The sequence below is a fragment of the Pongo abelii genome, chromosome 6 (assembly GCF_028885655.2).
Source record: "Pongo abelii isolate AG06213 chromosome 6, NHGRI_mPonAbe1-v2.0_pri, whole genome shotgun sequence".
NCBI lineage: Eukaryota > Metazoa > Chordata > Mammalia > Primates > Hominidae > Pongo > Pongo abelii.
This window is the reverse complement of record NC_071991.2, coordinates 61,301,068-61,324,211: the sequence shown is the minus strand read 5'-3', so window position 1 is coordinate 61,324,211 and position 23,144 is coordinate 61,301,068. Positions and strand designations below refer to the sequence as shown.

At 38.5% G+C, this 23,144-nt stretch overlaps 1 long non-coding RNA gene across 2 annotated transcripts in view; it reads left to right on the top strand.

Moving 5' to 3' along the window:
- The window catches only part of LOC129060359 (uncharacterized), a 165,040-nt gene that overhangs the window by 5,305 nt on the left and 136,591 nt on the right, over positions 1 to 23,144 (top strand). The window lies entirely within an intron of this gene.

The window sequence follows — 23,144 nt, the reverse complement described above, 5'->3', positions numbered from 1 at the left end:
GTTCTTTTTGCTTAGGATTGTCTTGGCTATACAGGCTCTTTTTTGGTTCCATATGAAATTTAAAGTAGTTTTTTTTTAATAGTTCTGTGAAGAAAGTCAATGGTAGTTTGATGGGAATAGCATTGAATCTACAAACTGCTTTGGGCAGTATAACCATTTTCATGATATTGATTCTTCCTATCCGTGAGCATGGAATTATTTTCCATTTGTTTATGTCCTCTCTTATTTCCTTGAGCAGTGGTTTGTAGTTCTCCTTGAAGAGGCCCTTCATATCTCCTGTAAATTGTATTCCTAGGTATTTTATGTTCTTTGTAGCAGTTGTGAATGGGAGTTCACCCATGATTTGTCTCTCTACTTGTCTATTATTGGTGTATAGGAATTCTTTGGAACATATCCCAAAATAATAAGAGCTATTTATGACAAACTCACAGCCAATATCATGCTGAATGGGCAAAGGCTGGAAGCATTCCCTTTGAAAACTGGCACCAGACAAGAATGCCCTCTCTCACCACTCCTGTTCAACATAGTGGAAGTTCTGGCCAGAGCAATCAGGCAAGAGAAAGAAATAAAGAGTATTCAAATAGAAAGAGAGGAAGTCAAGTTGTCTCTGTTTGCAGATGACATGATTGTATATTTAGAAAACCCCATCGTCTCAGCCCCAGAACTCCTTAAGCTGATAAACAGGTTCAGGACAAGATTAACAAAAACTGTAATGCTCCATGCTTCAGGGACATTGACAGGGATCTGCGGAAATAACACTCAACATTGAGAAATCAATATACTTTCAAACAAACCACAAGGCAAAGAAGAAACAACAAGAGAAATTAGGAAGTATTTTGAATTGAATGGAAATGAAGACATAAGATCTAAATTTTCAGAAAAAAGCTAAAGCAATGCCCACAGGGAAATCTACAGCTTTAAATACCTATAGTAGAAAAGAAGGAAGGTCTAAAATCAGTGATCTAATTTTCCACTTTAAGAAACTAGGAAAAGAAGAGCAAATTAACCCCAAAGGAAGTAGAAGGAAGGATATAATAAGGAGTGGAAATCAATAAAATGAAAAAGAAAGCACAATATAAAAATGTGAGTGAAGCCCAAGACTGGTTCTTTGACAAGATCAATACAATTAATAAATTTTTAGCTAGACTGATAAAGAGAAAAAGAGAAGTTACAAGTTACCAATATTAGAAATGAAAATAGAAACATCACTAAAATACTATGAAAATTAAAAGGTTTACAGGATTATATTATGAACAACTTTGTGCTAGTAAATTTAAACCTAACCATTGAATACATGAAAAGCTAACATGGACAAATTCCTTCATAGACACAAATTGCCAAAACTCCCTCAGGAAGAAACAGAAAACTAGAATAGCTCTATATCAATTAAACAAATTGAGCTCATAATTCAAAGCATTTCACCAAAGAAAACTCAACACAAATAACTTCACAGAGGAATTCTGTCAAACATCTAATGTTGATATAATGTCAATCCCACACAAATATCTTTCAGAAAATAGAAGAAAAAGTAACTCTTCCCAACTAATTTAATGAGGTTGGGCACAATTATGTTAATGCCTGAACCAGAAAAAGACATTACAAGACAAGAAAACTACAGATCAAGAACTCTCAGGAGCATAGATTCAAAAATCTCTAACAAAGATATTAGCAAATCAATTCCAGCAATACATAAAAAGGATAATATGTGACAATCTAATGGAGATTATCACAGGAAATCTAGGTTGGCTCAATGCTTGAAAATCTATCAATAAAATTTACCATATTAACAGACTAAAAGGGGAAAACTATATGATCATCTCAGTAGATGCAGAAAAAAAAATCTTTGACCAAATTCAACGTCCATTCATGATTTCAATTCTCAGTATGCTAGGAATAGGAAGGAACTTCTTCAATCAGATTAAGGACATTTATGAAAAACGTCATTTCTCATGGTGAAAGAATGAATACTTTGCCTCTAAAACTGGGAATATGACTACTCTCACCACTTCCTTTTTTTTGAGACGGAGTCTCGCTCTGTTGCCCAGGCTGGAGTGCAGTGGTGCAATCTTGGTTCACTCCAACCTCTGTCTCCTACATTCAAGCAATTCTCGTGCCTCAGTCTCCCAAGTAGCTGGGATTACAGGCATGTGCTACCACACCCAATTAATTTTTTTATTTTTAGTAGAGATGGGGTTATGGCCATGTTGGCCAGGCTGGTCTCGCACTCCTGACCTCAAATGATCTGCCTGCTTCAGCCTCCCAAAGTGCTGGGATTACAAGCATGAGCCACTGTGCCTGGCCTACTCTCACCACTTCTATTTTACTTTACACTGGAGGTTCTAGCCAGTGAAATAAGAAGGAGATATAGAAGGTATAAATATTGGAAAAGAAGAAATAATGTAGTCTTTAATTAGAGACGACATAATTGTCTGTGTAGAAAATCTGATGGCATCTACAAAAAAGGCTATTAGAATAATAAGTGAGTTTATTAAGGTTACAGGATCCAAGGTCAGCACATAAAAATCAATGGTATTTCTATATACTATCAACAATAGGAAATTCAAATTAAGCAAACAATACTAATAATAGCATCCAAAAATACACAATACTTAGAATAAACTTAACAAAATACGTGTATAACCTGTATGCTGAAAACTACACAACATCGAGTAGATAATTTTTTTAAAAGACCTAAATAATAAGTCATGTATTTAAAGACTCAGTATTCTTAAGATGTCCATTGTCTTCAAATTGATTTTAATTATATTAAAATTGCAAGATATATTTTTGCGGAAATTGATAATCTGAGTCTAAAATTTACATGGAAAAGCAAAGGATTAACAACAGCCAAAATAATTTTGAAAGAAAAGATAAAAGTTGGAGGACTTACCTGATTTCAAGACTTACTGTAAATTTATAGTAATCAAGAGTGTGGTATTAGCTTTAGGATAGAAACATGTAGATGAGCAGAAGAGAATAAAGAGTAGATTCACACATTTTGGTCAGTTGCCTTTTTTTCTTGTTTGTTAAGAGAAAGGGTCTTGCTATATTGCTGAGACTGGCCTTGAACTCCTGGGCTTAGGCAATCCTCCCACTTCAGCTTCTGCCTCCCAAGTAGTTGGGACTGTAGGTGCTGGCCACCACACCCAGCTTAGTCAATTGTCTTTTGATAAAAATGCTCATATAGCCCTATCAGGAAAGGCAGTCTTTTCAAAAAATGGTGTTGAACACTTGAATGTCATTTGGGAAAAAAAATGAACCTTAGCAATTATCTCTTACCATACACCAAAATTAACTTTAAAGGAATGATAGACTTAAATGTGAACATAAAAATTCTAAAACTTCTGGTGGACAAGATTAAAAAAAGTCTTTGTTTTGTGACCTTGGGATAGGCAAATATTTCTTAGAACACAAAAAGCATGAACCATTAAAAAATTGATAAAATAAACTTTATTACATTAAAAACATCTGTCCTTCAAAAGACAGTATTACGAAAATGAAAGGGCATACACACCATAGACTAGCAGAAAATATTCACAGTACATCTACTTGACAAACAACTCATACTCAAAATATATAAAGAACATTTACAACTCAAGATAAACAACCCAAAATATTTTTTAAAGGGGCAAAATATTTTAAAAGATATTTCACAAAGAGGATAGACAAATTATACATCAATTAGAAAGGATTCTAATTGAACCCAAAAGGCTCACAATGCCACATGTTGGCAAGAAATTGGAGCTTCTGGGAATGTACAATACTGTAGCCACTTTAAAAAATGGAGTGGCAGTTTCTTATAATGTTACACATACACTTACCATACAAACCATGAACTCCTCACCTTACCAATGAAGAAAGAAAACTCAGAAATGTCCTTTCCTATGGTCACATAACTATAATTTGATTGACTGTTTTATTCTGTCTTAAAACCAGATGTGTCAAACTGAAAGGAAGTTAGCCAGCTATGGAGAGAATGCTGCCTGGGCAGCTGGCTTGGAAGACAGCTGGCCTCACAGGAGGCACACTACTCCCTGCACATGCCTAGTGAGCTTTTCTCCTTAATTTCTCCCTCCTCTATTGCACCATACTGCCTCCCCACATCTTTGTGGTATTGTAAATTCAAAATACATCCCCAAAGATTTGTAAGTCATTTCTAAACCATATGCCTAGCAGTATGCCAGATACTGGGAACACAGGATAGAACACAATTGTGTTCTATTACTGCCCTCATAGGAGAGGACAGACATGTCATAACAGGTAAGATTAGTTCCTTATTAGGGATGTAAATGTGTTGTGACCACAATATTATGAAAAATCAATGACCTGTTTGCACTGCCACTGAGATGAGAGAAGAAGGCAGGGAGTGATCTCTTTTTAAATCTAATTAAAGTTTGTCACATTTTCCCTCAGAATCCTTCCTATGGTAGTACTTGGAATTGCAAAATGGATATCTATCCAGTAGGAGGTAGCCATTGGACTTTTATAGACCATCAGTCTTTTCTACAGTCTGGCTTTTAGGAGGCATACAAGTATTTCATAATTGATTTTTGATGGTAATAGCTTTGGAAACACTGAGGGTGAAAGCCCACTTATACTGCCAAGTTCCATCTTATGGGTAGTCTATCTTCTGAATTCTTGTTCACCCTCAGGCCACTCTTTTAAAAATGATCTCACCGTCTCTTTTTCTATCTCTGTCATCTCTACCTCTATCTCTGTCTCTTATCTCTATCTCTATCTCTATGTCCATCTCTATCTCTATCTCTATGTCTATCTCTATCTCTATCTCTATGTCTATCTCTATCTCTATCTCTCTGTCTCTATTATCTCTATCTTTCCTGAGGTTTTAGGACTAGAGGAAAGCTGATATAATGGAACTAGGATATCTATTGTGGAAGAAGCATTTACATATTTAAAAGATGTTAAACGACAACTACTACATGTTAAATATTTCGTTTCCTGGTCCTTTCCAAATAACTTTACTTGTGAGGTTTCAGTAGCCTGGTTATGACAAACAGATATGAAGCTACATATAAGATATAAAGAGTATAGAGGAAAAGATACTGTATGGTAGGAAAGTTTCACTGCTTCTTTTAAAAAATTTTTATACTTTTTGAAACATGCTTCACAGCAAAGTATTCACTGCTTTTTAAAAACACATTTTCCCAAGTGTTAAATTATGAAAAATTTTAATTATATTATAAAGTTGAATTTTGTAGTAAACACCAATATACCCAACTCTAAATTCTATGACTGACATGTTACCGTACTTGCTTTATCATATTTGCTTTATCTATCCACTCTAATTCATTTTGTTTTTGATGGATTTAAGAATAAATTGTTTAAAAATACTTTTGATATAATTTCGTAGGAGGGACTAGAGAACTTGTACTGTAGTCTACTATGCTAAGTATCTTTATTCCTTTAGATCCATGTTCTACTCCTCCACTCTTTGCTCTGTGCTGTGGAAGTTGATTACATCAGTGGGTTTCTCTAACTTCTGGTGCCTGGTTGGATTTAATAGAGAATACTGGTAAGAAATTAGAGGGAGGAAGGCAAGCAAAGTTGGGTTACTTAACTACCAGTTTTCCTCTCTGTGTGGTTTCTGGTGACTGCCTATATCCCTCACACAGAAGGCCTTGACTCTTGACGGTTGATTGGTTTTCTTGCTCACACCTTTATAAAATGTCCTTTATTAAACTCTCCTCTAATTATCCTAATTATAGTATATCATCTGTTTCCTGCTGGGACCCTGACTAATACAATTATTTTGAGGCTAAATTGCCTTCAGAGGATTAAGAGTTTGCTTTAGGCTGGATCATCAAGGATGGCTTTACAGAGCAGATGGTAATTTGGATGGATCTCAAAAGATAGAAAGGGGTAGAGTAGTTAGAGAGGAGTGGCAAGTGTTCATAGAGGGTGGGATGACGAACCATATTATAATGTGAAGGGTGGGCACCAGGTGTGTTTTGGATAAGTTAAAAACTAATTTGATTAAAGTAGGAGGTTTGTGAAGGAAGATCATGAGTTGGAATCAGATCATGCACAGCCTTGAATACCAGGCTAGAGAGTCTGTTTTTTATCCTGCAGTCTTTGAGGTCCACTTTAAAAGAGAAACAACATGGTCAAAGAAAGTGTTTTCTGATCCTTAACCTGGTATTGGATAGATTGTAGAGGCATGGAAAGGACTCAAGAGACAACAGTTTAGGCTTGAAGTAATTAGGATATAGATTATAATGGTGTCATGGAAATGAAAAGAAAGGGACACATCCCAAAGGATGGAATGAGAGGTCATGGTGCCTGGTTGAGTAAGGAAGTTGAGGGAGAGACAGGAGTCAAAGAAGATTTGCTTTGGAGGACAGTGATACCATGGAGAGAAACAGTAGGAGGAGGAGGAAGTGATTTTGAGGAGGTCATAGCCTTACCTTTAGGCAGACTAAACATGTAATGGCATAAGGTCTGAATGGAAATACTTGGCAGGCAGAGAGAAAGGCTGAACTTGAGTGTGGATAAATAAGTGAAAGCTGAAGGCCTTGTCCTGGGAGTCGTCTGCTTAGAAAAGGAAGGTAGAGAGAGAAACATGATTCGTTCTATAAAGTAGATTTCATTGACTCCACTTTATAGATGAAGACTAGGGACTCAGAGATTAAGTAAACTTGCTCAGGTGCAAAGTGGCAGAGCTGGAACATAAACTGAGGTCAAAATGCTCCAACACCCAAGATCTTTCTAAACTATTGTCTCAGAGGTAGAATTAAAGCTATGAGAGCAGGAAAAAAACCTCCCAGAGAAAATGTATAGCAAGAGGATCAGTGGACTAAGAAACTAACCCTAGGATGGTTAGTCAGGAGTCCTTTGGTTGCCAGTGACAGAAATCAAATTGAAGTGATATGAACAATTAATTGGACCTTATTGACTTTTTTAAAAAAAACACCTTTTTAATTATACTTTAAGTTCCAGGATACATGTACTGAACATGCAGGTTTGTTACATAGGTGTACACGTGCCATGGTGGTTTGCTGCATCCATCAACCCATCATCTTCATTAGGTATTTCTCCTAATGCTATCCCTCCCCTAGACCCCCACTCCCCAACAGGCCCCAGTGTGTGATGTTCCCCTCCCTGTGTCCATGTGTTCTCGTTGTTTAACTCCCACTTATAAGTGAGAATATGTGGTGTTTGGTTTTCTGTTCTTGTGTTAGTTTGCTCAGAATGATGGTTTCTAGCTTCATCCTTGTCCCTGCAAAGGACATGAACTTATCCTTTTTTATGGCTGCATAGTATTCCATGGTGTATATGTGCCACATTTTTTAATCCAGTTTATCACTGATGGACAGTTGGATTGGTTCCAAGTCTTTGCCGTTGTGAACAGTGCCGCAGTAAACATACGTGTGCATGTGTCTTTATAGTAGAATGATTTATAACCCTTTGGGTATATACCCAGTAATGAGATTGCTGGGTCAAATGGTATTTCCGGTTCTAGATCCTTGAGGAATTGCCACACTGTCTTCCACAATGGTTGAACTAGTTTTCACTCCCACCAACAGTGTAAAAGTGTTCCTATTTCTCCACATCCTCTCCACCATCTGTTGTTTCCTGACTTTTTAATGATTGCCATTCTAACTGGCATGAGATAGTATCTCATTGTGGTTTTGATTTTCATTTCTCTAATGACCAGTGATAAGCTTTTTTTTTCATGTTTGTTGGCTGCATAAATGTCTTCTTTTGAGAAGTGTCTATTTATATCCTTCGCCCACTTTTTGATGGGGTTGTTTGTTTTTTTCTTGTAAATTTGTTTAAGTTCTTTGTAGATTCTGAATATTAGCCCTTTGTCAGAGGGATAGATTGCAAAAATTTTCTCCCATTCTGTAGGTTGCCTGTTCACTCTGATGATAGCTTCTTTTGCTGTGCAAAAGCTCTTCTTATTGGCTTCTTAAACAACCAGAGGGAGTACAAGAGGTCACGGATGGGTTAAGGAGGAGGATGATGGGAAAGACTACTGGGTTCAGTTACTAGGATGGTGGTTTTTAATCTGTGGAGAACTTGATGGACTCTTTCACCAGAAAAAAGGTTATATACCAAACATTTAAAATTTTGGATTCATTTAGGGTTTTACAATCTCCACCTTAATTCTGGTAATTCTGGGGTTGCATATAATTTCTGTAGCACCGAAGGAACAGAAATGAGATTTAATGGAATTAAAGGGGGAGAGTATGATGGTCAACTCAGGCCATGGTCTCCAGATATTTGATCAAACATTATTTTAGATGTTTCTTTGAAAGTATTCTTTAGATAAGTTTAACCCTTAAATTAGAAGACTTTAAGTAATGCAGATTACCATCCATAAGGTGAGTAGGCCTCATCTGATCAGTTGAAGACTGACCTTATTAAAAAAAAAAAAAGACGAGAAGAGGGGATTTTGCCCGCTGAATTGCCTTCAGACTTTAACTGCAGTCTGTCTCTAGCCTGCCAGCCTGTCCTTCAGTTTTGGACTTTGTAGCCTTCACAATCATGTGAGCTAATTCCTTAAAATGAATCTTTCTCTCTGTAGATCTAGATAGATATATATCTGTATCTATTTCTATATTTATATTTTTGGGTTATTTCTCTGAAGAATAGTGATTAATATAGGAAGTATATGGAGAAAAGTGAGGGATATCATTTGTAGGTTGCTCTTTTGAAAAGTTTAAGAGGGAAATGAAAGAAAACAGCCCTAACTCAAAAGGGGAAATGGTATTTTCAGGAATGTGCTACATAAAAGGTAAATATAAACACTACAAGAAGTGATAAGGAGCTGATTAAGGTTGGCATATGCTGATACTGTACTGATATGAAATGGAAGTGCAGAGTCTGTTGAATAAGAGAGGCGAGAAATATCAAGAGTAAAGGACCTCACCAACAGAGGTGGGTATGTGATCACTAAAGCGGTCTGTAAAAGATGGAGTGGTGAGCAAAACCATTATCTGGGAAGTTTGAAAGTAGCTAGGAAGTGTGTGTGGGGGGGGAGTTATGGTGACAGGATGTATTACTCGGGCCCAGATTTGGCTGCCATAACATAGACCCAAAATAACAGTGACTTAAATTGGACAGAGGTTTATCCTCTTTCACATAGCAATCTGAACATAAATAAATAAAGATGCAAGGAAGTTTCATGGTGTCAGGGACTGAAACTCCTCTCTTGCTGCCCAGCCATCTGTAGCTTGTGCCCTCATCTGCATGGTCAAAGATAGCTCACCATCTTTGTGTCTACATTTGTTAAAGAAGAAAAAAAAAAAGGAAAGGTATATTTTTTCCTTGTAAGACAATGTTTCAGAAGTTGTACACATAATCCCCAGTCATGTGGCCATAGGAGAACAGGTGAGTGGTCATGTGCAAGAGAGACTGAGATTGTGTTTTTTACCTGGGTAACTGTGTGGCCAGATGAAACTGAGTATTCAATTAATAAGGGAAATAGGAGAGAATGAGTCCTGGAGGATAACTAATAGTATTTTCCACATGGTGATAAGCAGTAGCAACAGTCATTTGAGGAGAATCATATACAAGAATGGTTTCTGTGTCAAGAAATGAGATATATGTCAATTACATGGTTCAAAAATGGTGTTAGGAATGAGCATAAGACCAGCTTCTGTCACCCTCTTAAATTAAGTTAGATGACATGGAGCCTCTATAGATAATGGTACTAGAGAATGATAGTATCTTCATGGATAGTCAGGAAAGGAGTAAGAAAGATAGGATGAGTAGTCACTAATGATTTCCATAGGATGTACATTCTACCTTCCCCTCAAAAAACTTTCTACAGGGTATTTAGAAAGTTGTGGTTGCAATGAAAATAATTAACAATGAAAAAATCGTGAAAATTAAAGAAAATTAAGTCAATCATGTAAACTTTAAAGCCTAAATTATGACACACCTACCAAAATAGCTACAATAAAAAAGATAGACAAGTGTTGGCAAAGACGTGGAGAAATGAGAACCCTCACACATTTCTGGAGGGAATGTAAAATGGTGCAGTTGTCTTGGAAAACAGTCTGACAGTTCCTAAAAAGGTGAAATGTACCATGTGACCCAGCTCATGGTATACACCCAAGATAAATAAAAGCACACACACTCACACACACACACAGGCACACACATACACACGCACACAAACTTGTCTGTGAATGCTCATTCATATCAGAATTATTCATAATAGCTAAAAAGTAGACCAATCTACATGTCCATCAACTGACAAATGAATAAAATGTGGTCTATCCATATAAGGGAATATAATTGGGTTATAAAAATAAATCAGGTACTAATACATGCTACAACATGGAATAACCTTGAAAACATGCTAAGTGAAAGAAGCCAGTTACAAAGACCACAGATAGTATAATTTCATTCATATGAAATATCCAGAATAGGTAAATTCATAGAAATGGAAAGTATATTAGTGGTTGCCAGGGAACTGGGGGACAGGGGTAAATGAAGAATTACTGCTAATCCATATGGGGTTTCTTTTTAGAGTGATGAGAATGTACTAAAATTGATTTGTATCTATGGTTATACAGCTCTATGCTAAAAACCATTAGATGGTACACTCTATGGTATATAAATTATATGTCAATAAAGCTTTTAAAAATAGCTAAGAGAGTCAACTATTTGTAAATATTTTCATTATAATAAATTAAAATAAAAATGAAGGCAAAGAAGAAACCATAAGCACTGGGAGTAATTGGTCAAAGGTCACCAGTGAACCAAGGTACCCTGGCTTGTAATTCAAGACTATAGACTGTGATAATGCTCTTAATACTATGCAAATATAATTAGGCTGTAGGAAAAAGGAATGTGTTAAAAGATAATCTTCAAAAAAGGATAAAAATGATTCTTATACAGATACGAAAATGAACATGTGTTGAAGACTTTACTTAGCTCATTCAATGAAGGGACTAGGCAGATGTTATAACTAGTTGGAAGAGAATTCAAAGAGTAGACATACTTATACATAGTTGTAAAACAACTCAAAGATAATGAACAAGGCTAGAATCAGATAATCTGGCACAGTGTGATGTATGTAGACAGTACTCAGGAATGAAAGGCTAGAATCAGATGACCTGGAGGTGTATCCTCTCGACAATGCATAGTATTCTATTGAGACATACTTTTTTTTCCTCTCTACAAATGTTTGCCTCAAAAAATTCACAATGTAGAAGGCGGGTTTTGGCAGAACTAGGGTAAGTAGAAGTGAAAGCAGAAAGGACATAAACATTCAACATTTGTGCCCAGAGGTGTAGACCTGACAGGAATGATGGAGGCATATACTAGAGATAAGAGAAAGGGAGATTAATTATGACAGGAGGCAGTAGCTAGAGGAGTGGAAGAACACAAAATAGGGAAGAGAAGGGTCATCTAGGTGGAGGAGAGGAGAACTTAAATAGATGGACTTTGATATATCCTTGATCAGATGGACATTTCCACAGAGGCAGTCCAGGCTAAATCCCTGCTTTTAAAAGGCAAGCCTCAGTTGTTGCTCAAGAAGTGCTTTAAAAACAGTGGCTGATTTTTCAAGTGGCCAATTTACCTATTAACTAGTTTGTCAACATCAGTTTACCAAAATGAGTAATTTGTCAGATGGTTAATTCAACAATTTGTTTCAGTTTTGGCATAACATTGACAAATTGCCCATTCAGTGAATTGATTTTCAGTGAATTGGTCTATGTCCAGATTCTGATCTCCCATGCTAACCAGTTTGCCAAAGTTGAGTTGGCTTTTGTAAGCCACACTCTATACACATTAATTTATGCATTCACTGATTGGCAGTTGTTAAAGCACTTACTGTGTGTCTGACACTATTTTAGGTGAAAAACTTCTGCCAGTAAATCTAAGAAAGAAAATGCTTTTATCCATTTTATATATAACACATAGTTGATGAAGATATCTTATGTCCATAAAAAGAAATTTACACCAAATATTAGAAAATTATAAGGATCTACCCAAAACAGGAGTTTAAATGGATAGTAACATGGCAGTAAATGGAAGGTAATAAGACATGGGAAAGTAGCTATAAACCCTTATTTGTGGAGCCTTTTCTTTTACCTGCATTGTGCTAGGTAGATCTTTAAGGGGTAACAAATGTACCACAGGAAGAACACAAGGGGTGAATAAGCTGGGCTTTTAAAGTTCGTGTGTAGGTTATTTGACGAGGGTCACCATTTTCCCCACAGAAATGGTGTTATAAACAGGGATTTAAGTTCCTGGGTCAGTTCATAGCAGTTTCATCCACAATGTAGCAGTGAGCATGGCAAGAGAGACAATGTATGTGTATTAGTCTGTTCTTGCATTGCTCTAAAGAAATACCTGAGACTGGGTGATTTATAAAGAAAAGAGGTTTAATAGTCTCATGGTTCTGCAGGCTGTACAGGAAGCATGATGTGGCATCTGCTCAGAGTCTGGAGAGGCTTCAGAAAACTTACATTCATGGCAGAAAGCAAAGGAGGAGTGAGCATCTCACATGGCCAGAGCAGGAGGAAGGAGGGCAGGGTTGGAAGTGCCACACACTTTTAAACAACCAGATCTTGGAAAACTCACTCACTGTCACAAGAACAGCACCAAGAAGATGGTGCTAAACTATTCATGAAGGATCCACCCCCATGATACAGTCACCTTCCACCAGGCCCACCTCCAGCACTGGGGACTACAGTTTAACATGAGATTTGAGTGAGGACACAGATCCAAACCATATTATTGTGCTCTGTCCCCTCCCAAATCTCTTGTTTTTTCATCTGTGACCTCCTCAGCCTGGACTTCATTGTCCATATCACTATCGGCATCTTGGTCACAACAATTTATTATAACAAGTCTGTAGTAAGTTCCAAATTTCCCCTCATCTTGCTGTCTTCTAAGACCTCCACACTCTTCCAACTTCTGCCTGTTGTCCAGTTGCAAAACCACGTCCACATTTTCAGGTATCTTTACAGCAGTGCTCCACTGTTCAGTGTCAATTTTTTGTATTTATTCTCATGCTGCTGTGAAGAAATACCTGAGACTAGGTGATTTATTTAAAAAAGATTTAATTAGCTCATGGTTCTGCAGGCTGTATAGGAAGCATGATGCTGGCATCTATTCAGCTTCTGAGGAGACCTCAGGAAACTTATAATCATGGAGAAAGGGAATCAGGGAGCAAGCACCCCGCATGCCCAGAGCAGGAGGAAGGTGGAGGGAAGTGCCAGACACTTTTAAACAGCCAGATTTTGTGAGAACTCACTATCGTGATGACAGCACCAAGGGGGGCAGTGTTAAACCATAAGAAACTGCTCCCCTGATCCAATCACCTCTCACCAGGTCCCACCTCCAACACTGGGGATTACAATTGGTCATGAGATTTGGGCGGGGACACAGATCCAAACCATATCAGTGTGCTATTGTGGTAGAAATTGAGGACGTTGGAATCATTTAGGCCTAAATTTTAGTAGTTGGGTGATTACTTAAGTTCTCTGAATCATGTCTATAACATGAGAACTATGTCGTCTATCCAAAGTGATTGGTGATGGAATGAAATAATATAATATGAAAAGCCTTCTCAAGGTATTTTCTATTTTTTGGAAGTAGACAAAATACTTCCGTGTTTCTTGTTTCGTGTTTTGTGTTTCATTGTTCATGTTGTTTTTTTCTGCCTTCTTGAAAAGAGTAAGCGTAATTTAGTGTCTTAGTGTCTCTGGTGCATCAGCTACTGTGCTATAATACGGTAAGTAGCACCCTCAGGAGCATTTTACTTGCATAGGGCTATTTCTTCTACAGTAAATGGTCTTAGAGTTATTTTATGTTTTCATGGTTTAGATGCTTCACCTTTGCTGTAAAGCATCACTTCTGGCTGTTATCAGTGTATGATTCTAGCTTTATTACATGCTACTCTTAATTTTCTGGTGAGAAAACTCAGAGAATGTTACTCATTAGAGTTGCCTATAAACTAATCATAGACAGGCTCTGAGAATTTAGGGGCTTTACTGTGAAGAAGATGTGGTCCTTATTATTGCTGTAGAAGCTCCTTTACCCATAGTTTTACTTGAATATCACAGATTAGGAACATAGCTGCACTCCAGGGCCAAAGTATATAATCCATGACCTACTTTAACAGATAGATGATGAAGCAGTTGTTGTGTGTAGTCACTACATTACTTATCAGTGTTCAGCATGTCTGCTGGTCTTTTTACCTGGTTTTGAAGTTGAACATGCATATTATTAGCTCCTTCCTTCCTTCCTCCCTCCCTGCCTCCCTCCCTCCCTCCCTCCCTCCCTCCCTTCCTTCCTTCCTTCCTTCCTTTCACTCTTGTTGCCCAGGATGGAGTGCAATGGCATGATTCAGCTCACTGCAATCTCTGTCTCCCAGGTTCAAGCGATTCTCCTACCTCAGCCTCCCCAGTAGCTGGAATTACAGGTGCACGCCACCATGCCTGGCTAATTTTTGTATTTTTAGTAGAGATGGGGTTTCACCATGTTGCCCAGCCTGGTCTCGAACTTCTGACCTCTGGTGATCCACCTGCCTTGGCTTCTCAAAGTGCTGGGATTACAGGCATGAGCCATCACACCTGGCTGTCATGTTTCTTAAGTGCAAAACAGAAAGAATGTTGACAGTGCTAGTTAACAGAGGAATGCAAAAGAAAAATAATGAAATGGTAAGAAAAGAGGTATATAAGAGTACTGTTTAATGGTAGGATTGATTTTGAAGGTCCAAGAACAAATTCCACAACATACAAATGTCATGCCTGTGCGATGGACAAAAGTAGGTAAGTAGGCCTGTATGAAATGACTCATGCACAAAGCTATTCACTGTGGCTTTCTCTGTAATAGATAAAAAGCCTACAAACAAACTAATTGCCCAACAAAAGGGGACCAGATAAATAATGATGATAGATCCATACAATGAAAACTACGAGCATCTGAAAAAACAAGGATGCTCTTTATGTATTGATATTGAATAGCCTTCATGTTAATTTGTTAAGCTAAGCAAGATCAAGATGCAGAACATTAATAATATATTATCATTTCTGTAAGAAAAAGAATAAAAATATATACAAAAAGATTCTCTTTTATATGTGTAGAATATCTCTATAAGAAATAGCATTAGGTGCAGTTGGGGAGGGCAATAGGGAGGACAAAATTGGGAAGGAGAAGGACTTTTCATTGTAAGGCCTTTTGTGTCTTTAAGATTTTCAGCTATAATACTGTTCAATAATAAAATAATCATTAAGGGCTGGAAAAATGGAAAAACTTACCTGTGACCAGAGGCCAACATCCATGTTGGATGCATATTAGCATAATGTTAAATCAGGTGAAGGCTGGGATTTTGTTGAGGAATTTAGAGGCTCAGCATAGTTCTTCTGAGACTTTATCCTCATAAATCATGAATTATTCCATAGATTTAAAGCCTTTTTGGATACACTGTCTATTAAAGTGAGTAGTGAAATGAAAAATTTGGGTTCTATAGTGGCTAAGGCATCGTATACTACATTTGCAGAGATAGTTAAAGAGTAGGCAGATAGCACTTTGGGAGGCCGAGGCGGGCGATCACTTGAGGTCAGGAGTTTGAGACCAGCCTGGCCAACATGGTGAAACCCCATCTCTACTGAAAATACAAAAATTAGCCAGGTGTGGTAATGCATGCCTGTAATCCCAGCTAATCGGGAGACCTGAAGCAGGAAAATCACTTGAACCTGGGAGGCAGAGGTTGCAGTGAGCTGAGATTGCGCCACTGCACTCCAGCATGGGTGACAGAGTAAGACTCCATGAGTGAGTCTCAAAAAAAAGAGTAGGCAGAAACTTGTTTCAACAGTTTCCCACATTTTTGACAAAGCACATATCCGTAATAAAGAGAGGCACATTCACATATGCACTCATTTTCCTTCTTTCTTCCCTTCTTTTCTCCTTTCTTCCTTCCTTTCTTATTTTCTTTTGAGACAGGGTCTTGCTCTGTTGCCCAGGCTGGAGTGCAGGGGCACAAACAAAGCTCACTGCAGCCTTGACCTCCTGGGCTCAAGTGATCCTCCCATCTCAGCCTCCTGATTAGCTGGGGCTACAGATGTGTACCACCTTGCCCCCCTAATTTTTGTACTTTTTTGTAGAGATGGGATCTTTCCATGCTGCCCAGGCTGGCCTTGAACTACTGGGCTCAAGCAATCCTCCCGCCTTGGCCTCCCAAAGTGCTGGAGTTCCAGGTATGAGCCACCAAGCCTGGACTGCACTCAGTTTTTTACTAATTAATTCATTCAAAGAATATTAATTAAGCACCTACTACATCCCAATCACCTTTTAAAGCACCAGGATTATAATAGTGAACAAAATAAGTTGTTACTCATATGGAGCTTACATCCTAATGTAAGAGACAGGCAATACATAAGTAGACAAAAATTTCAGGTGCTTATAGATATCATGAAAAAAAGCAGATAAAGGGGATACAGTATGTTGAGATGGAGGGAGGATTATTTTGGGTAATTAGAGACATTTTCTTTGAGCAGGTAACATTTGAGAAAAGAACTGAATGATAACAGTAAATAGGACTGTGAAGATCTTGGGGAAGAGTATTCCAAGCATGAGGAACAGCAAGTGGAAAGGCCCAAAGATAGGACATACGTAGTGTGTTCAAGGAACAGCTGGGGGATCATGTAGCTAATGTGTAATGACTGAGGACGGGGTTGGTAGGAGAGGATGCTTCTCAAACTTGTATGTGCACATCAGTCATCTGGGGCTCTCCTCTGATTCTTTAGGTCTGGGGTGGGGTCCAAGATGATGTCTTTCTAACGAGCTCCCTGGTAATGTGGCAAGGTATTAGATGGCACAGAGTCTGAATTTTATGTCATTCAGGAGGACACTGGGGGATTTTAAGTAGAGAAGTGACATAATCTTATCTATGGTTTAAAAATATTGCTCTGGCTATTCTGTGGAGAACAGACTGTTGATTTCAAGCATTAAAATAAGTAACCAATTAGGAGTTTACTGAGTAACTCAAGTGAGGGAGAAAATGACTTGAACTAGAGTTATTGTGATGAAGGTGGTATTGGTAAGATTCAGGATACATTTTGAATGCGGTGGGGACAGGACTTACTGAAGATGATTAGTGTGGGCAAAGGAAAGGAATCAGAGATGACTCCTAGTTTTTAGTCAGAGTAACAACCCACTGGATGAATGGAGGTATATTGAGACAGGAAATTTTGGGGATGGGGCAAATATTTCCTATTTATTGGAAAATATCCGAGGAGTGCAAAGTGAAAGCCCACTTGCTGATTGTGGTGACTGTGGAGGTGTGCCTGTCAGATCTCTCTTTAAGAGAACTGGCCACAAGGAGTGCAGTAAGTTGATAGCCTGTAGTTGCAGATGCCTTCAATATCTGATTCAGATTTACAGTTGAGTCCATCTGATTTCCAGGCAGCATCAGGAGTGATGCAAGGGCTTGCCAGAGCTCCCTGCTGGGCTGGCCAGGATTTCCTAAGAGCTGCACTGTAGTCTGAGCCTCCTGCTACCCTCTTCTCCTTTCTCTCCCTTCTCCTTGTATAGGACTCAGCCCTACATCATAGACTGAAGGTTTTCTTTTATCTTTCGCTGGCATTATCTCCAATACATCTTTTTCATTTCTAACACCTTCTTGGCATCTGTTTCCAAGAGGACCAATTGACAACCTCACTTAGAAGTCACAACACATGGACTTAGAACCAGCCTTTCAGAATCTGATCTGCTTATAAATAGAGGAGCTTCTGTACTTAGGTCATTCTGAAATCTATTTTTCTTCCTGTTAACTATGTATTCTCGATTAGTGCTGTCCAATCTGCATACAATGGGAGCCACATGTGTAATTCTAAATTTTCTAGTAGCTACATTAAAAAAATAAAAAGAAATAGGTGAAACTAAATATAATAATATTTTATTTAACCTCATATATTAAAAATATATTTTAGGCCGGGCACGGTGACTCATGCCTGTAATCCCAGCACTTTGGGAGGCCGAGGCGGGCAGATCACGAGGTCAGGAGATCGGGACCATCCTGGCTAATACAGTGAAACTCCGTCTCCACTAAAAAATACAAAAAAATTAGCCGGGCATGGTGGCGGGCGCCTGTAGTCCCAGTTACTCGGGAGGCTGAGGCAGGAGAATGGCGTGAACCTGGGAGGCGGGGCTTGCAGTGAGCCGAAATCGCACCACTGCACTCCAGCCTGGGCGACAGAGCGAGACTCCTTCTCAAAAAAAAAAAAATTATTTTAACATGTAATCAATATAAATATTATTAATAAAGTATTTTATATTCTTTTTTTAATACTAAGACTGAACTCTAGTGTTTACACTTACAGCAATCTCAGTTTCACTAGCCACAATTCAAGTGTGTAATCTTCTGCCATCTCACTGTGTGCCCACATGACCTCTTCTTTGTGCATTCCCTGAAGAGATAAGAGAGGAAACTCTGCTTTTCTTTATTAGGACGCTGATCCTATGGGGTTAGAGCCCGACCCTGCGACCTCATTTAATCTTAATTACCTCCAAAGAGGCCCTATCTCCAAATACAATCATGTTGGGCCTTCACTATATGAATTTTGAAGGGGCACAATTCAATCCATAGGAGAGGGTGTCTTTCTATCCCTCAGTGCCTTCGATGGCACCTGTGTTCCCTGTTCGTAGTGTACAAGAGCAAATATGGGTTTAGGAATCCACCAGAACTGGGTGTCTATTATTTACCAACTGTGTGACCTTGGAGAAGTTGCCTGACCTCTCTTAGATCTCTCACCTGTAAAATGGAGATAATGCTGCCTTTTTACAGTGCTGTGAGACTTGTATGAGGCAGTGCATGTGGAGGCTTCTGGTCCTGGGTCTGCCAGGTGGTAAATGCTCAAGAAGGGACAATTTTATTGATATGCACTTTGCCTGCTGATGTGTAATTTTATTATTGATTTCATAGTTCACACTTATAACTGCAGAGTCACAATCTACCAGAAAAAAGGAAATAACTGTAGGGTTCAATGCAAAAGAGAATAAATCTGTTTTGCTTTCCTATGAGATTTCACAGTATATGCTGTAATCAATGGGGGCTGGGATGCCTACATGCACAGAGGTATGGCTTATGTAAACTTTTTTTGTTCAAATTCTAATCTTCAGCTGTTCAATATTTTGTGGTCACCATTCTTGTTAGCTGAGGTATCCATCTAATATTTATTAGCTCTTTTAAGTAAACATTGGAAAATAATACAATGTAATGCACTTTGCTAATAGAAAACAGCAGGGGGACAGAGAGGAGTCCTTTTAATTTTTATTGCCAATCTACCTCTATTAAAATCTCCAGTTGAGATTAAGGCTATCTTGGAGAACCACAGAGAGGAAACCTGAACTAGTAACATGAATATTTTATGTAGTAGATCTTCAACCAGGGGCTTTCTGTTCTTTGAAGATTCTGTGGGTGTATCTTTCTGCAATCACACATTTGCAGAATTCAAAATAAAAAATAGTGTATGTCAATTGCAGCACTACCTCAGTCTTAGTCTTTTTAAAAATTGAGTTGTATGGTTTTGGTGTTGAGTTAAAAAAATAGATACTATGCTTGAATATAATAGATACTATGCTTGAATATAAGCATCTGTAAACTCTTAAGAAGTATCTCCTATATAAGTGGAATTAGGTATTTTTTCTAGTTCAAAGTACCCTCTGAAAGAGCTTCGATTTGGTTTCTGTTTGTTTCTTTCCAACTAAACACATGTTGGTGGAGTGGCAACACATGTCAGTGGTAACACATGTGGGTGGGGTGGGGGGAGTGGAGGGCTATTGTTTCCCTGATGAATGGGGCCATCTTGAATGAAAACAGCCATCATTATTGTTTGTGGAATTCTTTTCAATTTGTATCAGAGATTAGTGAGGAAAGGTAACAATAGGGACCCTCAAATTAAAAAATAATCTTTAAGGGTAGATACCCATGAGAACCCTAGCATGGCAGAACTGGAGAGGAGCCCAAGGGTCATCAGTCCAGCTCCTCTTTCAGGAATAAGGAAGTAAAGTAACTTGACCAAAGTCTAACAGCTTGTTGCAGAGCTAGTGTTAGAATCCACCTCTCCTGGCTCTGATTTTTCCATGAAACATAATTTTTGTCCCTGGAAACCTCTCTTTTCTTTTTAAATTTATTTTAAACAAACTAATTATTGTTTAAAAATCTCCCCTGGAAACTTCTAGTTTCCCTGTGTTGTGTAAAGATTGTAGCTGTTATGTACTGAATGTCTGGGTTTCCTCAAATTCATATGTTGGAGCTGCAATGTGATGGCATTTGGCCATGGGGCCTTTGGAAGGTAATTAAGTTTAGATGAGATCATGAGGGTGGGGCCCCTATGATGGAATTAGTGTCCTGATAAGAAGAAAAGGAGAAGCCAGAGCTCTGTCTGTCCATATGCAAGGATACAGCAAGAAAGAATGCATCTATCTGTAAAACAGGAAGAGTCTGAATTGGCTGGGACTTTGATTTTGTATTTCTCAGCCTCCAGAGCTGTGAGAAATAAATCCCTGTGGTATTTAGTTATTGCAGCCTAAGTAGACTAAGATGGAAGCCAATCAACTAAAGATGAACCAGAAATAAAGATACTGATTTTTAAAGGTGAAAACATAGTTAAACCAGATCTGATTTCTCCTCTTTAGAAAAGCACGACTTTCATGAAATGTTGAAATCAACCAGTCATTCATTCATTCAAAATTTTTCTTTGAACACTGTATGCCAAGCTTGGAATGTAGAATGCTGGGCCCTGACTCTGGAGTCTAGTGGAAGAGATCTATCTGTAAATATGTAATTACTCCTGGAAGGCAGGGCTCATGTCTCTCTTTTTTTCTCACCATTTAATCCACATTGTCTAATAGGGACAGAGGGCATTCAATTACAGTTGACCCTTGAACAACGTGGATTTCAACAGTGTGGGTCCGCTTCTACATGGATTTTTTTCAGCCACATGCAGATGGAAGACAGTATTCATGGAGTTAAAAAAAAATAGATACTATGCTTGAATATAAGCATCCATAAACTCTTCATCTCAAAATCCAAGAATATGGATGGCTTCTTTTTTCTTTTTATTTATTTTATTTAACTTTTAAGTTCAGGAGTACAAGTGCAGATCTGTTACTATATAGGTAAACTTGTGTCATGGGTTTTTTTTGGAGGTATGGATTATTTCAACACCCAGGTATTAAGCCTAATATCTATTAGTTATTTTTCCTGATCCTCTCCTTTCTCCCAACCTCCACTCTCTGAAAGACCCCAGTGTGTGTTGTTCCCCTCTATGTGTCCATGTGTTCTTATCATTTAGCTCCCACTCGTGAGAACATGCGGTATTTGGTTTTCTGTTCCTGTGTTAATTTGCTAAACATAATGGCCTCCAGCTTTATCCATGTCCCTGCAAAGGACACAATCTCATTCTTTCTTTTTTTTTTTTTGTGATGGAGTCTTACTCTGTTGCCCAAGCTGGAGTGCAGTGGCACGATCTCAGCTCACTGCAACCTCCACCTCCCTGCCTCAAGCAATTCCCCTGCCTCAGCCTCCCAAGTAGCTGGATTACAGGCGCATGCCACCAAGCCTGGCTAAATTTTTGGATTTTTAGTAGAGATGGAGTTTCACCATGTTGGCTAGACTGGTCTCGAACTCCCGACCTCAGGTAATCTGCCCACCTCAGCCTCCCAAAGAGCTGGGATTACTGATGTGAGCCACTGCACCCGGCAGATCTCATTCTTTTTTATGGCTGCAGGCTGTTTTTTTTCTGTACTCGGGCTCCACAGGGCCAGTGGTGGGACTTGAGTATGTGAGAATTTTGGTATATATGGGGTTGGCAGGGGTAGAGGGGCTGGAACCAATCTTTTGTATATACAGAGGGATGCTAGTTTTGAATGAATCCATCAGTGGGAAGAATGGATCAAACATAGCTTTAGAGAGGAGGTGATTTTAGGCTGGTTTTATTCATTGAAATAGATTTTTTTTTTTTAAAGAAGTAAAGATAGGGAGAGGTGTGATATGGAGCTTGAGCAGGAGTTTTCATCTGGTGAAACCATGTCCTTTATTTGACATTAGTTTCATCTTACTACAGCCCAAGGTATCCAGTGCCAGTATAAGAAGCTACACACTTTTGATTGAAGTCCCAGGATTATAAAAATGGAACTGGGACCAGCTCTCTGCTCTCAAAATCAAAAGAAACCAATGATACCCTGACCAGGAAGAAGAGAGGAAAGCAATTTTTTTTAAAAAAAGACTCTATTTACATTCATTTAATATATTCTTTTACGTTTATTGACTCATTTAGTACAACTCTGAAGAATTGTTATTCCATTTGAGAGATGAGAAAACTGAGGTTCAGAAAGACTGAACAACTTCTCCAAAGTTGTATAGCTATTAAGGTGGAGCTGAGATTTAAGTCCAGTTGTTTCTGACTCCCTAGGCCAGCAGCCTCTGAAGTGCATGCATTTTCCACCCTGTGCCCGTACTGGCAGAGTTCAGTGCAATCCTTAGGCGGTCAGTTCAGTTCCGACTGTCTTACTATCTGCAATGTTTTCAGACTAAAACCTGGGCTTTTATGAGCTCAGTGGAAATACAAGAAATATTATATCCAAGTTTTTCTTAATTCACTGGAAATCCATTTGAGATGATGCTTCATGTGGTATGTTTGATGGTGTAACTCATCCCAGTTCTGCCTAATAAAGGAGAGGAAGTTTGAAGAATGGTTAGTAGAAGGAAGGAGGGGAGAGGAGGGAGGAAGGCAGGAGAGAGAGAAAGGAGATAAAAAATATTTGTCAGGGAGTGGCTGGAAGGATAATGAAGTTTTCCAGGAAGGGCACTACTGATTTTAACTGGGAAATGTCCAGGAGCTAAAGGCCAGTGATGAGCAACAATAGGCCTGCCAGGCTGAGGAGAGTTTAGTGTTGTATTTAAGCATAAAACCTATGCAAAGCTGATGCTGCCTATCAGGATACTTTCAGCCTCATCTCATGAACCCCCGAGCACCAGGGCAGAACAGTTGGGAGGAGCTGGGCTGGAGCAGGGATTTCCTGGGTTGCTGTAGAAGTTCTAAGAGTGTTTTTTTGTTCTTTAAAAAAAATTATTTGTATTAAGTTAAGGGATACAAATGCAGTTTTATTACATGAATATATTGCACAGTCGTAAGGTCTGGGCATTCAGT